The 12,260-nt window shown below is 38.8% G+C and overlaps 1 protein-coding gene across 12 annotated transcripts in view; it reads right to left on the bottom strand.

The window, feature by feature from the left end:
• Positions 1 to 12,260, bottom strand: part of NUMB (NUMB endocytic adaptor protein) — a 92,945-nt gene that overhangs the window by 47,450 nt on the left and 33,235 nt on the right. For 11 of the 12 annotated variants that reach the window (XM_042048019.1, XM_042048026.1, XM_042048031.1 and 8 more), the window contains exon 1: positions 7,943 to 8,076. The exons of the other annotated variant lie outside the window; for it this stretch is intronic. The gene's annotated coding sequence lies outside the window, so the exon portion shown is untranslated. Of the gene's footprint in view, positions 1 to 7,942; positions 8,077 to 12,260 lie in introns of those variants that run through there. 12 annotated transcript variants of the gene reach the window in all.

Here is a 12,260-nt window from a genome sequence, read left to right as displayed (position 1 = left end):
AACAGATGCATACTTCCCTTCCCCACTCCCTCTTCCTACCACTTGGCATTTAGAGCCTTTTGCTTATAGGGATAGTAATGTTGGCCTTTATGGAGGCTGTAGATAGGAATTCAACCGCTATTGCTACAAAATCTCACCAGCACTGTTTTTTTAAACACTGATAATAATCTCTTAGACATTTCCTTCTGTGAAGTTACCAGATTTCATGACGGTCATTAAAATTAGTAACACATTATTTTTGACCAGCAATAATGTATTATGAATCCACAACTACATGCTCAGTGAGAATTATCACATAAAGCTTGAGACATCAGTAAATCCAGGGGTTCCTCTCCAGACCGTTTTTCTTTACTCCCATTAAACTTAGTGAAGAGAAAGAAAAGCTCAGTTATACAAACTCACTTTCAGTATACCTAACAATGAAAATATATTTCTCTAAATAAATAACTCTGTATACATCCAAAGAGATGGTTTCTACCCTTTTCACATAAAATCAAATTAATAATTACAAAATTCCTTCATGATAATGAAGATTTTTTTAACACAAACTTTTATCAAGAAATGGAAGCAATATGCTCATTTCTCTAGCAATCTAGTCAAAATACTTGGTCTTTCCAAGACCACAATAAGATTTTAATTCCAGCCTTCAATATTTAAACCAGTTCATCTACTATAACATTGGGGGAGGGGGGGGAAGGTATATATGTGAATCTCATGTTACTATCTGAGACAGACTGCTCCAAACTTGTAAAACTGCCTTACCTACTAAATGAACTGCAAGAACTCACATAAGCATTTTACCTTCTAGTCAAAATTAAGTCTATGGTAATTCAGAAGGTCAAGTCTTAGAATATAATGGACTAGAATATAATGGTTTCAGACTTACTGTACCACCTTCCTGGTGATAAAATACTGGCATCTTAATTCAACTTTTTTCTGTTAGCTTTCTCTTCCCCATATTAATTCTGTTAGCATACAGGTTTTATTATCTCTTTCAAGATCAGCACAGAATTTCTGCTACAAAAACCAAACATGCATTAAAAGCCAGAATGAACCTTTGCATGTGTGCTTTCTTCACAAGCTGTACTCACATCTCAAAATGAATACTAAGGCCAGGACGTGCATTCTAACGCAGACAGTTTAAAATAACCTTCACATAATAATGAAAAACCTCCACTGAACTTCTCTGAAGAATCTAGAAATTAAGATCAAAAGTGTTCCCATACTCTTAGTGCAGTAAGACACAGAACACTTAGTGAGATGAAGTTTAACCAACCACTTTAACAGTTAACCAATCATACATTAAAAGACAAAGTTAAAATATGCATCTCAAAATGCCAGTGCTGCCTTTCAGGGTCCCAGTTTATCTATATAAGGAGCTAAGACTATCACCCTCTTTCATGAATACCAAAATCCCATAAATATTCACAAAACTGTCTCACCATTCCTCATTAACAGTTCTCCCACCTAATGATTTTAAACTATTGTGTTTATTTTAGCCCCAACCTGTAAATAAATGGACAATTTAACATTAAGATCATGAAAAGATCATGAAAAAGTGTTTTTATTTCAAAAGCTTCAAATGAAAATATAATCACAAGCAATATATACTGAATTAAGTCAGAAACGTCTCAAGCCATCAGTAAAACATTTTGTCAGCTAGGGCTGTTAAGAACTACAGAAATATTGCATATTGTACTTCAATTGAGCACCTATTGACTCTCCTTAAAATAAGCTGCCATCTGAGACATGGACAAAAAGACAAAGATGTTCATTATTCAAACAAATTGAGCTTTTGGCCATCTTGTTACAATTGTTCAAACCCAGGAAAAAAGTTCAATATTAACATCACCCTGAACTAGAGAAGTAAGTAGTTTTGCTACTGGTACCGAAATCACCTTCCTCACCCCTGTCATGATCTTAAGCAAAGCAGGATGCTGTCTATCATATATGGGCTCACACTTCCGTCTCCTTCTTCTCCTTCTGAAGGTTAAGTGAATTCCACAGCTACGTAGCAGGCCATGCTCTCCCAGAGGGAGATCAGGCTGCCCAGAAGTCAGTGCAGGACTACAGGCAGGGCTGCCAGCAACAGTGGCAACTCAGGAGCTCCAGTGATGCCAAACAGTCCTCACGAACACACCAGTCTGACTGAATGACCTCAGCTAGGCTAGAACTGTGAAACCCACAGATGTCTCTCACCTTTCTAAATCCCGTGTTGCTCACTACAGTAAAACAGCTACAATGATCTGCTGCAACACACAGAGTGTGGTGGCAAAATAGAGAGAGTCCCAAATAGTGCACTGCCCATAAGTAACTCATGGCTGCAACAGCCTCTTGAATCATACATTAGCTGTCATCTTCCCAACTTTAAACTGCTTGGCAAAAGAACAAGAAAAGTCAAACAGGAAATAATGAGGAAAATTTGTCTTCATTCTCAAGTCCATCAGAGCAATCAATGAAGCTTCAAGCTCAGCAAAGACAGAAATATCACCTGGCGACCCTGAAATCCTTCACCCAAAGGCAGCCTTCCCACATCTGCAGCACAGTGCACTGCTACCAGTCACTCCTCAAAAACCAGACACAGTACAGGGCAAGAGGCAGAAGGTAACCAAGGCTTCACTCACATGAGTTTTCCCTGAATAATTCAGATTCTACCATTGCCATATTTTGCATTGCCTGCTGATGAATGGCCACAGTGGAAAGCAACAAATTTCACTCCTGGTATGAATGAGTTTGACATAAAAGCAGTATGAGCTCTACAGTTAGGGCAAGTAGGAAATCGTGCTGCTGCTGCTGCCCAGGCTGACAGATGAAATCATGTGCCCTGGGGTGCCATCTTCCTATGGAGAGCATCACCTTACTTCCATAAAAGACAGCTGCTTCCTGGGGTGGCAACTGAGCTGGGCATCAGAAGACAGGATGAAGAGGAAGGCAGTCTAAAAATGCCTGCAATGGAACAGCTGGCACCCAGCAGCAAGGCAGGCATGATAGGGACTCAGTGAAAAGGACACTGGATATTGTGCTGCCAGATTCACACAACCATAAAAATCACAACTGTGTTATGTTCACCAGCGACTGGTCACAGAGTCCACTGATTTGAACAGCACCTTGAATAAACTCCGTTATTCTGGCAGGTGATTGCAGCACAACTACTCCATTCATAGATCATCATTCTTAACAGCATCCCCTGCCTTCCCTTTCTAAGTCCAGAAAATTTTAAAGTAAATCCTTACAGAATGTGCAGAATTCTCTTATACAACAGGCAGCATATATGACATTGACAATATAGGTAACACCATTCAGAATGCCAATAAAATTAGATGGAAGACAACACCACCTTCCTTCACAAGGAATCAATTATACATTCCTCAGTTACAATTCCTCTACATATATTAAACTCCACCTTATTTACTACTTTCACAGGAACGAAGTTACGAGCAGGGAATGCAAATAGTGACTTGGTGACATAGGTACTGAACTGAGGCAGAAAGTGAGCTTATTCTGCTCTAGGAAAATCAGATCTCCTAAGAAGTTGGCATAATGTGCCACTGAGGAGCTCAGTTGGTTGGAGCATGGTACTAATAACGCCCAAGGTTGTGGGTTTGATCCCCATATGGGCCATTCACTTAAGAGCTGGTCTTGATGATCCTTGTAGGCTCCTTTCAACTCAGAATATCTTGTGACAATCCCTTCTTGCTGGGAAGTTCTGTATAAGAGTCTTTACCACAACCCCTGGAGGACCAAGCATCACCTTATGTCCCTTTGAGATTAGCAAAGGCACACATTTCACTTAGCCAGAAAACATTGGTGCGCATGGCAAGACTTAGAAAATCCACTCAAACTGTACTGTTCTTCCAGCAGCTTTAGCAATCTTCACCCTTGGTTAACCAATGACAACTGGTGTCTTGCAAAAATACATCAACAAAGCTCTAGCAAGCCAAAGGCTGTCTACAGCAGAATGGCTAAGGTCTCCCTACTCACATTATCAAGCACTTGCTAGTACCTCACATTACTTCTTAAAGGTCAGATTTAATTCCAAAGGCTGATTGTCCATAAGGTGCACTTCAATTATCTATATTACAGAGCCACCCTTCTACTCTGCCTATGGTTTGCACTGCATCTTCCCAGCTCAAACTCCACCTCCTGAGATCATCTTACCTGCAGCTCTCTTTAAGCTGCACACATCGCATCAAACAAACAGCAGGTCTAAAGGCAGTGGTCTCCTCCAGTGGTATTACTTTCTGGAAAAGGAAAGGGTTCTCAAACAAGAACTACAAAACTCTTCATTTCTCTATAAGAGATTTTTTTCAATATCATAGCAGTCTAACCACTGTAAATAAGAAATGCCGAAAGCATTTATATAAAGCCTTCCCTTCTAAATACAAGCATAAAGACACAGCTTTGCCAGCACTGAGACTTGAGAAGTTGGATTCCTATATCACAGAACTTTCTATAAAGTAGGAGCAGAAAAAGCCAAATAGATATTACATATGCTTCTCTGACCAATTTAGTCTCGTAACAGTAAAATTATGCAAGTGTCTACAAGCATTTGAATCACATGCCTCAAAAAGTATTGTTGGAAGCCACAAACACCTTTTCCTCAAATTTCACACTAACCATATTTAAGAGTAATGCCAAATTGGTATTTTGCAGTGGTCAGGCAAAGTTGATGAACTCACAAGCCTCACCCAAGAAGATCAATCATGAATGCAGTAACATGTTCTTCAGCTATTTACACTCAATATTTTACATAAACAAGGCTTCTTCAATGAAATCTCTCAATTTGCAAACGTAGTAACTATTTTCAAGGGCAGCCTACTTTAGTCACTCCTTTTTTATTGAGGATAAATGAACTATTTAACGAGTTCAGAGTTCTTATATTGTTCCCTCACTCTCTGTAAGAAAATACTCTACAAAGGAAGGGGCCACATTTGCAAAAATCAGGTTCTCCTTTTCTACCTCTCTCTATTGTGAAATGCACCCACTGGAAGTTGACCACCAGCACTGTTTCACTGTTTACACAGGGATTATACAGAAACATCTTCATAAAGTAAACAGTATTTGGCTACAAAAACCGACAGAACTTCCTCAGCCCTTCCAAGTTTTGAGTCTGAGCGATGACAACACCATCAAGTGACAACAGTTTCCAGTACACTCAGATTCACATTGCCTATTGGAAGTTCCTTATCACCAGAAAGGGTTGCAGTCCATGCATCATGTCTGACAGCTACAGTGGTTTTTTCCATGTTCAGTCATGGTTTTCTTTCCTGTACTTGGTCCTTCTGTTTTCAAGTTTAACTCAAGGCTGAGTCCTGTTTTTGTCCATCAACTTGCATTTTAGAAGCTTCTCAAGATTAAACACTACAGTCATTCTGACTGGGAGTAGACTTACTGGTGTTACAAGATGAAACCCTGAAACTGTAGCAGAAGAAAAGGATGAAATTCAGAGTGCCCTGGATTCTAAACCCCAAAGCTGACAAGCAATCACAACTACATAAATTTTAAAATACCAAGTTAGTGATCTACACAGGCCTTTTTTATTCCTTATATAATGCCTCTCTTCCTAAATGCTTACAAAAAAGGACTAAAGATGAAGGTGACAGAGTAACTTCAGAGTCTGGAATTAAATGCTTTTCATAGCCTCTAACATGAACTTCTAAAATGCAACAGGCTGCTGTAGCAAAGCCAAGATAACTGAGGTTATCTTGGATTGTCCTACAACCACACCCAGGAATGCAATGCATGCCAAGACTCCACAGTTGGTCACAGACATGGGCGCAGGAGGAATCACGATGTGCAACTCAGTCAGTTTCTCACCGCTGGAATAAAGCTTTTAGGCGGGCTTGCTATAAATATCCAGTGCTGGAGATACAGGAGGAGATTGGAGCTGTATGTGGGAGACCAAAATACTAATTAGACACCGAGCAAAGTTCCAGCAACACAAAATTAAGGAATAAGAGGAGATTCAGGAAATGGCCTACTTTAAGGCATACAGCCTGCATGTTCTGAACTCTCACAAAAACAGAGCAACTGAGAAATAAGGCTGGGAAAGAAATCACAAGCTTGGGCTACAAAAAATTCCCCTTGTATATTACATACCAGTGCATACAATTGCGTTACTGAATTTATCTTTTCTACATAAAACAAGTAAAATTTGTGTGAAAAAACAGATTAACTAGTAAGGCAAAAAACCCAAAAGATCTGACTGACCACATAAGCTAACTTCACAGAACATACCTAAAATTTGCCTAAGCTTAAGATCATAGCTGAACATACATATTATCTGCTCCAGCTTTTACAATTAAATGGTCTTACTCCTATTTTTTTCATTGTTTTTTTGTTTGATGGGGAGGGGAGGGTGTTGTTCTACTAAGAACATTTTTACTTTTCAAAATATCTCTATAGGTAAGTGTCTTTTCTACTAAAAAGGATTTTGTAAATTTTGCTACTGCTACACTCCCCTTCTAGAAGCCACTCTGGATTTACAAAACAATGAATACCTGAATAGAATTTCTAAAATTATCTTACATTTCACAAGAGTGAAGACACCTAAAGCAAACTTGTAAATTTTTTTCCTAAAGGGATAGAGGATGGTGCAGAACAGGACTATTTGACATACTTATTTCCCTGATGCTAGAAAGAAGGTTAGAAAGCATTCCTAAAATATTTGATAGTCTTGAGATTCACAGTAGGAGACTGTATTTCCTGCTGGATAATAGTATTATGTTACACATAAAAATGGCTATGTCAGTAAAATTAAAACAGCTACAACATTTGAAGCTCTCAGCTTCTGTTTGAAGGGAGACTCCAGAAGGGACCAAAGGAACTGCAATACACCAGCAAGAGGGATGACTGAACACCTCTGTAAAACCTAAGTATCCCAGGTTGATGACCATCATATGAAGTTAATCTATGCTCACTATGGTACAAAATCAGAACCTAGACCTCTGACTCTGATTCTTCTTTATAAATTATTTTGGGAATGGGAAAGAAAAGAATCAATGTGCTTTTTGTAGGTACAGTTACCCAGAGATTATGGGAGCAGGCAATGTGGCAACGTGTGTCAGTATTACTGACTAAGCATTATGTCCCAGGTCTGAGAAGAAAAAAAACTAAGGACATCACAACTAAAACATGAATAAAAAGAATTTACTTCATCATTGGCACAGCTATTGCTAAATGACATCTTATCTAGCTTTTATAGTGACGAATTATTGACTGGCATCACAGAGGAAATAGATTTTGACAAGTCTGAATATTAATAGCATCAGCTTAATGAGTATGATGTTTAAATCCAAGCAAGACTTAAGTCTTCAAACTACAGAAACATTTAAATTTATCTACTAAATACACTGTAAGAACACCCAGTGTTTATTTACATTTATATTATATTACATTTCAAAGGTTCAAACTTTCAACATGTCATTAACTAGTAACCTTTTCTGAATTTCTTTTAAGTGGTTAAAGATTCTCCTATGGGTACAATTAGAAGGACTTTTCAAAGATCTCACTGAAGTTAAAGGTTTAAGTTGATATGAGTCCAGAGAACATAAAAAGCACTTCTATACGAGGTTCTCAGCTATTTTAGAATACACATTTAAAAAAGGAAAAAACTTCCTGAGGATGCCCCGCAATTAATTTATAATCTTCCACAGAATCTCTCAAATTTAAAGCTCACAAAAAATTAAGACAAAAAGATGTGGTATTCAGTTTTTAAGAAATGATGGGGAAATTCACAAGCTTAGTTCAGGGAATAAACAGATTACACAACCAGTCAAAGAAAGGAGAACTGACAGAGTGCATTGTTGTACCTACTTCAAACAAGTGCTAACAAATACCTCCTTCAATAATTTGAATCCAGTCCACCTAGGATGTGAAAACTACAAAACATTCACTTTTACCTATAGTATTAAGTTGTTGGTTTCCATAGCACTTTACTTACCATTTGAAAAAAAAAGTCTGCTGTTTTAAGGACTCCACAGATTATTACCCATACAGACTTGGTCAGTTACACTACAGACAAATAAATCCAGATGATAGAGTTCTCCAAAATTCAGAGCATGAAAAGGTAAAGTTCTGCAAGAGACAGAAGGTAAGGCAAGAATGTACATGTGACACAGGCTTCGTTGGACAGGCTGCCCTGAGACACTCCCTGCAAATTCTCTTCACCACCCACACTCCCTCACATTAGGCATCCAGACGTGACATGCAACAGGAAGGGCCTGGACAGCCTTCATCGTGGGTCAGGTACACTAAAACACTTTGGGAAACCTAAACCTCAGGTACACTGAAACACTTTGGGAAACAACCTAAACCAACTGCACGTGGCCTCAAAGGCTACATCCAGGATACCTAACTTGGGTCTGTGAAACAGTACACAAACCAAAGCCACCTTCAGCTGCCTTGTTTTGTACAGGTTCTGGTAGTACCTGCATCAGTTCTGAGACTCCAAAGCAAACATTTTCTAGCAGACTACTACAGTCGTAATACCTTAGGACAACTCAACCAAAAGCAGTAACTATATCCTGCTATAGATACTAGCACAGCTTTATGTGACCGTCATTTATTACATTCCACCAGAGCAGCAACTGACACATCTACATAAAATTAAAAATAAAATCTACTGGAGCCCTTTTTTTTTTTTCCCCCCTGCAGTTAATGTGCTCACGAAGTCCATCCTTCTGTGACAGAGAATGAAAACCAGTGGGTTTTAGCAGGCAACAACTTGGGTACAATGACTTCAGTGAAACCTTCAGCAACACCCTGCCTTTTCTGCAAAGCCTGAGCAATTGCATCAGTGGGACAGGCCACTGGAGATGCCTCATTTCCTCTGCATCTTCAAGGCTTACACAAGGTTTTGCCAGCTCCAGCTGTGCTTGCTGATAACATAAGAAAACTTGTAAGAAGAACTGAGAAGGAGCAGGGTAAGGTCCAGAGTGAAACATTTGGGTATGTACAGCGTGTAGTATGTTTAGTTCTGTAAACCAAATTGAGTTTTATTCATGAATACTGCTTTTACTCATGGCAGTCAAGTTTGTCCTTTGTGACTGATGGAGCTACTTTACCCTTCAGCACACACCTATAAAAATAACTGTGCAGAGAGAGGATCCCAAGGTGTACTAATAAGACAGTTACAAGCCTAGACATCAGCAAGTTTCAGCCTATTCCAAAGGAGCTTAATACTTAATGGAAGCATAGAGGACTACAAATACATAGCTAAGTCCCAATATATGTTTTTTCACAAGATTACAGCTGGAAAAATTCACCTGTCCTGAGAAGGAAAGAAGCCAAAAGGTAGAAGAGAGATAGAACCAGCCAGGAAGACATTCTCAGAATTTCTCCCTTCAGCCTTGAATTACAGAAGTCACTGGTGGTTTTTAACCCCCCCTCGACTCCCACAATATATTCAGTCAACATGGTTTACCTAGCCAGTAAAGACTAGAGCAAACATCCAGAACAAGTATCTCTGGAAAGGGGGTCTTACTAATACCTAGAAATACTTTTTTTTTAATGTCAGAAAATACCCCTCCTCTTCCCCCCCCCAATTTGGTTATATATACTATGGTTGTTTGATAGTGCTGTATGTTAATGTCTGGATTTTTGTCCATTTTTCTTAAACAAACTTACTTATTTCTATTGTGCCAAGTACAGACTAATGCTTGTACACTGGACTAAAAGCAGAGAATCATCACTCCCATTCAGAAAGTAGAAGGGAACTTGATTAACCTGAAAAGATGCAGTTTGAATCCCAACCTGAAGTATACTGCAAAATTCACATAGATGGCAACTGCGGTTGCCAAGGACAGGGAGGGAGAGAAGTACTAAGTATTCTTTCATTTGAGAATGCAAAATTCCTGCAGTTACAAAATTTTTGTCAACTTTTAGGCAACACTGTCCGACCACTTCCTAAAACTTGGGGCACCAGAGGTAGTGACTTCAAGATGACATATTTATAGCACACAGAACCCACATACAACCACTAATACTATAATTAAGCACTAAAACAAGATGCTATTATAAACACAACAGTCTCTGGCAACGTACCACATTCAGATAGACACTGAAATATCTTTTAGATAACTGAACTCAATCTAATCTGGAGTTGGTATTTCCTGGCCAATGATGACTAACTCTTCTAAAGCATCATTAAGTAACAGGAAATACCCACCCCCAACATCAATCACTATCTAAACATACACCAAAGTATCATGTTTTGAACATCGTCACTCATAGATAAATACCCTATAGGCAAAAGTGAGGGGAAGAAAAACCCTTTCCACCAGTCTTCAAGTAACCAAAATACAAAATCAAGTCCTAATATTAATAACAACATGTGAGTTAGGGCCAGACTTCCAGCTCACTTGTACAGCTTCACAAGATAACACTGGGCTCTTCCACAGTTATCGCACTCCCTTCATTCACACATAAAAATGCTACCAGAATTAAACTGATCCAAACCACTACTATGCTTGGGATGATGGGTCAGGAAGAGCTTGGACCTTAGTACTCTGTACTTTGTACAGCGAGGACACCAGTCTTGGGCAGCTCTGCTGTGGCCTTCCCTCTCAGCTTCCCAGGTGCACTGCCCTGCTGCCCTGACTGATTCCAGTCCTCAGCAACCCACACAAAGAAGAGAAACAGACCAAAGAGCCTCTGTGCAAACTCCAGCCTAAAGGAGAAGCCATGCCTTTTCATCTCCATTTTCTGTTCCATTAAAAACAGCAGAGGAAAGAAAGCACTTCTTAGCTAAAAACAAACAAAGACAGAAAAAGAACCCATGGTAAGTGAAAGACAACATCACATTTATATTCAGGAAGGCTCAGGAGTGGACAATTGTCCTCTTCATTTCTGTAGAAACCAAAATTAAAGGCTCTCAGTAGGAAAGTCACAGTTCTAATCCCCTCTTCCCCATCTCCCTGAAGATACTAATAGAAAGTTTTCATCACAGCAGTCAACACATCACTATGTTGTGAATATTAAATCTAACCCAAAGAGACTGCCATGATTTCCTCTCCTATCCTTTTTCCACCTTTTTTTTCCCCCTTTAAAGGCAAAGTATTTGCTTTACAACTGCCATGAGTGCACCAAAACTATTTCTAATTTACTTAGAATTACAAAATAATTTAATCCCTGATTAAATTGCTAGTTGCTCTTAATTACACTACTATTTTTTTGTTAGAATTCTACATATTTAAGTTGGCATGTGGTTTTCTGCAAGTCAAACACTTCCTAATTAAATCCTAAAGTCCTATCAAATATCAATACTTACAACTACTACCTCGAAGCAAATCTACAGCTTGTGTATCAAGAATGCATTTGTTTCAACCATTATTCTGGTGAGTAGAGTCTACTGCCTGAATAAAGCAGCTTTTTTTTTTAATTTGAACATGAAAAATCAAACCTCTTACGAAAATTGATATTCATTCTCAACCCTCCTCCCAGAAGAGCTAACCACTTATCAAACCACTACAGTAGATCTTCTGGCAGCTCTTTGAGCTGTAATCAGAGATCAGACTTACATTCAGATCTTTGGGGGGAAAAAACTACCACCACCACAACACAGAGCACACACACAGAGAGTCCCCTTCATCATTTAATTTTAATTTACAAAGACGGCTCCTTTGCACTCATCTGAAAACATGTTACATATCAGCAGCAAAACGGAATTCAGTTTTTTTGGAGAACACTTTAAGGGCAGATTTTTTGGACCAACACCCCCATAAGCAAAGTGCTACACCTGGGAAAACACATTAAACTGCTGGTTCCGAATTCAGTTTGCAGGCTGGTGAGCAAATAAGCCCCATCTGCATTAGCTGGCATGATACCTCTTTGCATTCTTTGTGTCAAGTAGTTCTTGAAATGTTACATCCCTGCCACTGAAATTACACTAGTGACATTTTTTTCAAACTGGGAAGCTTACATAATGATCAGCAATAGCACAAGTAATCCAGAAGTAGCACTCACTTAACACCAACTCACAGCACCGTAAGGACAGAAATGAGTTGCTACACAGAAAAAAGTTCACAAGAAAACTTCCAGCAGAAAACAGCTTTAAAAACAATACCAAAAAAAATCCCTACCAACCCAGCCCTCTAATTCTGCTATATAAAGGTGTCTAAGTCAGTCTATATAGATGTGAAGGATGTAAATTAAAAGTCATGATTTGCAAAAAAGTCATTTTTGGGAAAAAAATTAAAGGAACAGGAAAAGAAAAACAAACCCAAACATTATCAAAAAAACCCCCTCAGGACTGATCTTGC

Source organism: Corvus kubaryi, unplaced genomic scaffold (genome assembly GCF_017639235.1).
Source record: "Corvus kubaryi isolate FWS band 111438036 unplaced genomic scaffold, C.kubaryi_AGA036_p1.0 66, whole genome shotgun sequence".
Classification (NCBI taxonomy): Eukaryota; Metazoa; Chordata; class Aves; order Passeriformes; family Corvidae; genus Corvus; species Corvus kubaryi.
Note: the sequence above shows the minus strand (reverse complement) of the source record. Positions and strands in the feature narration are given on the sequence as shown.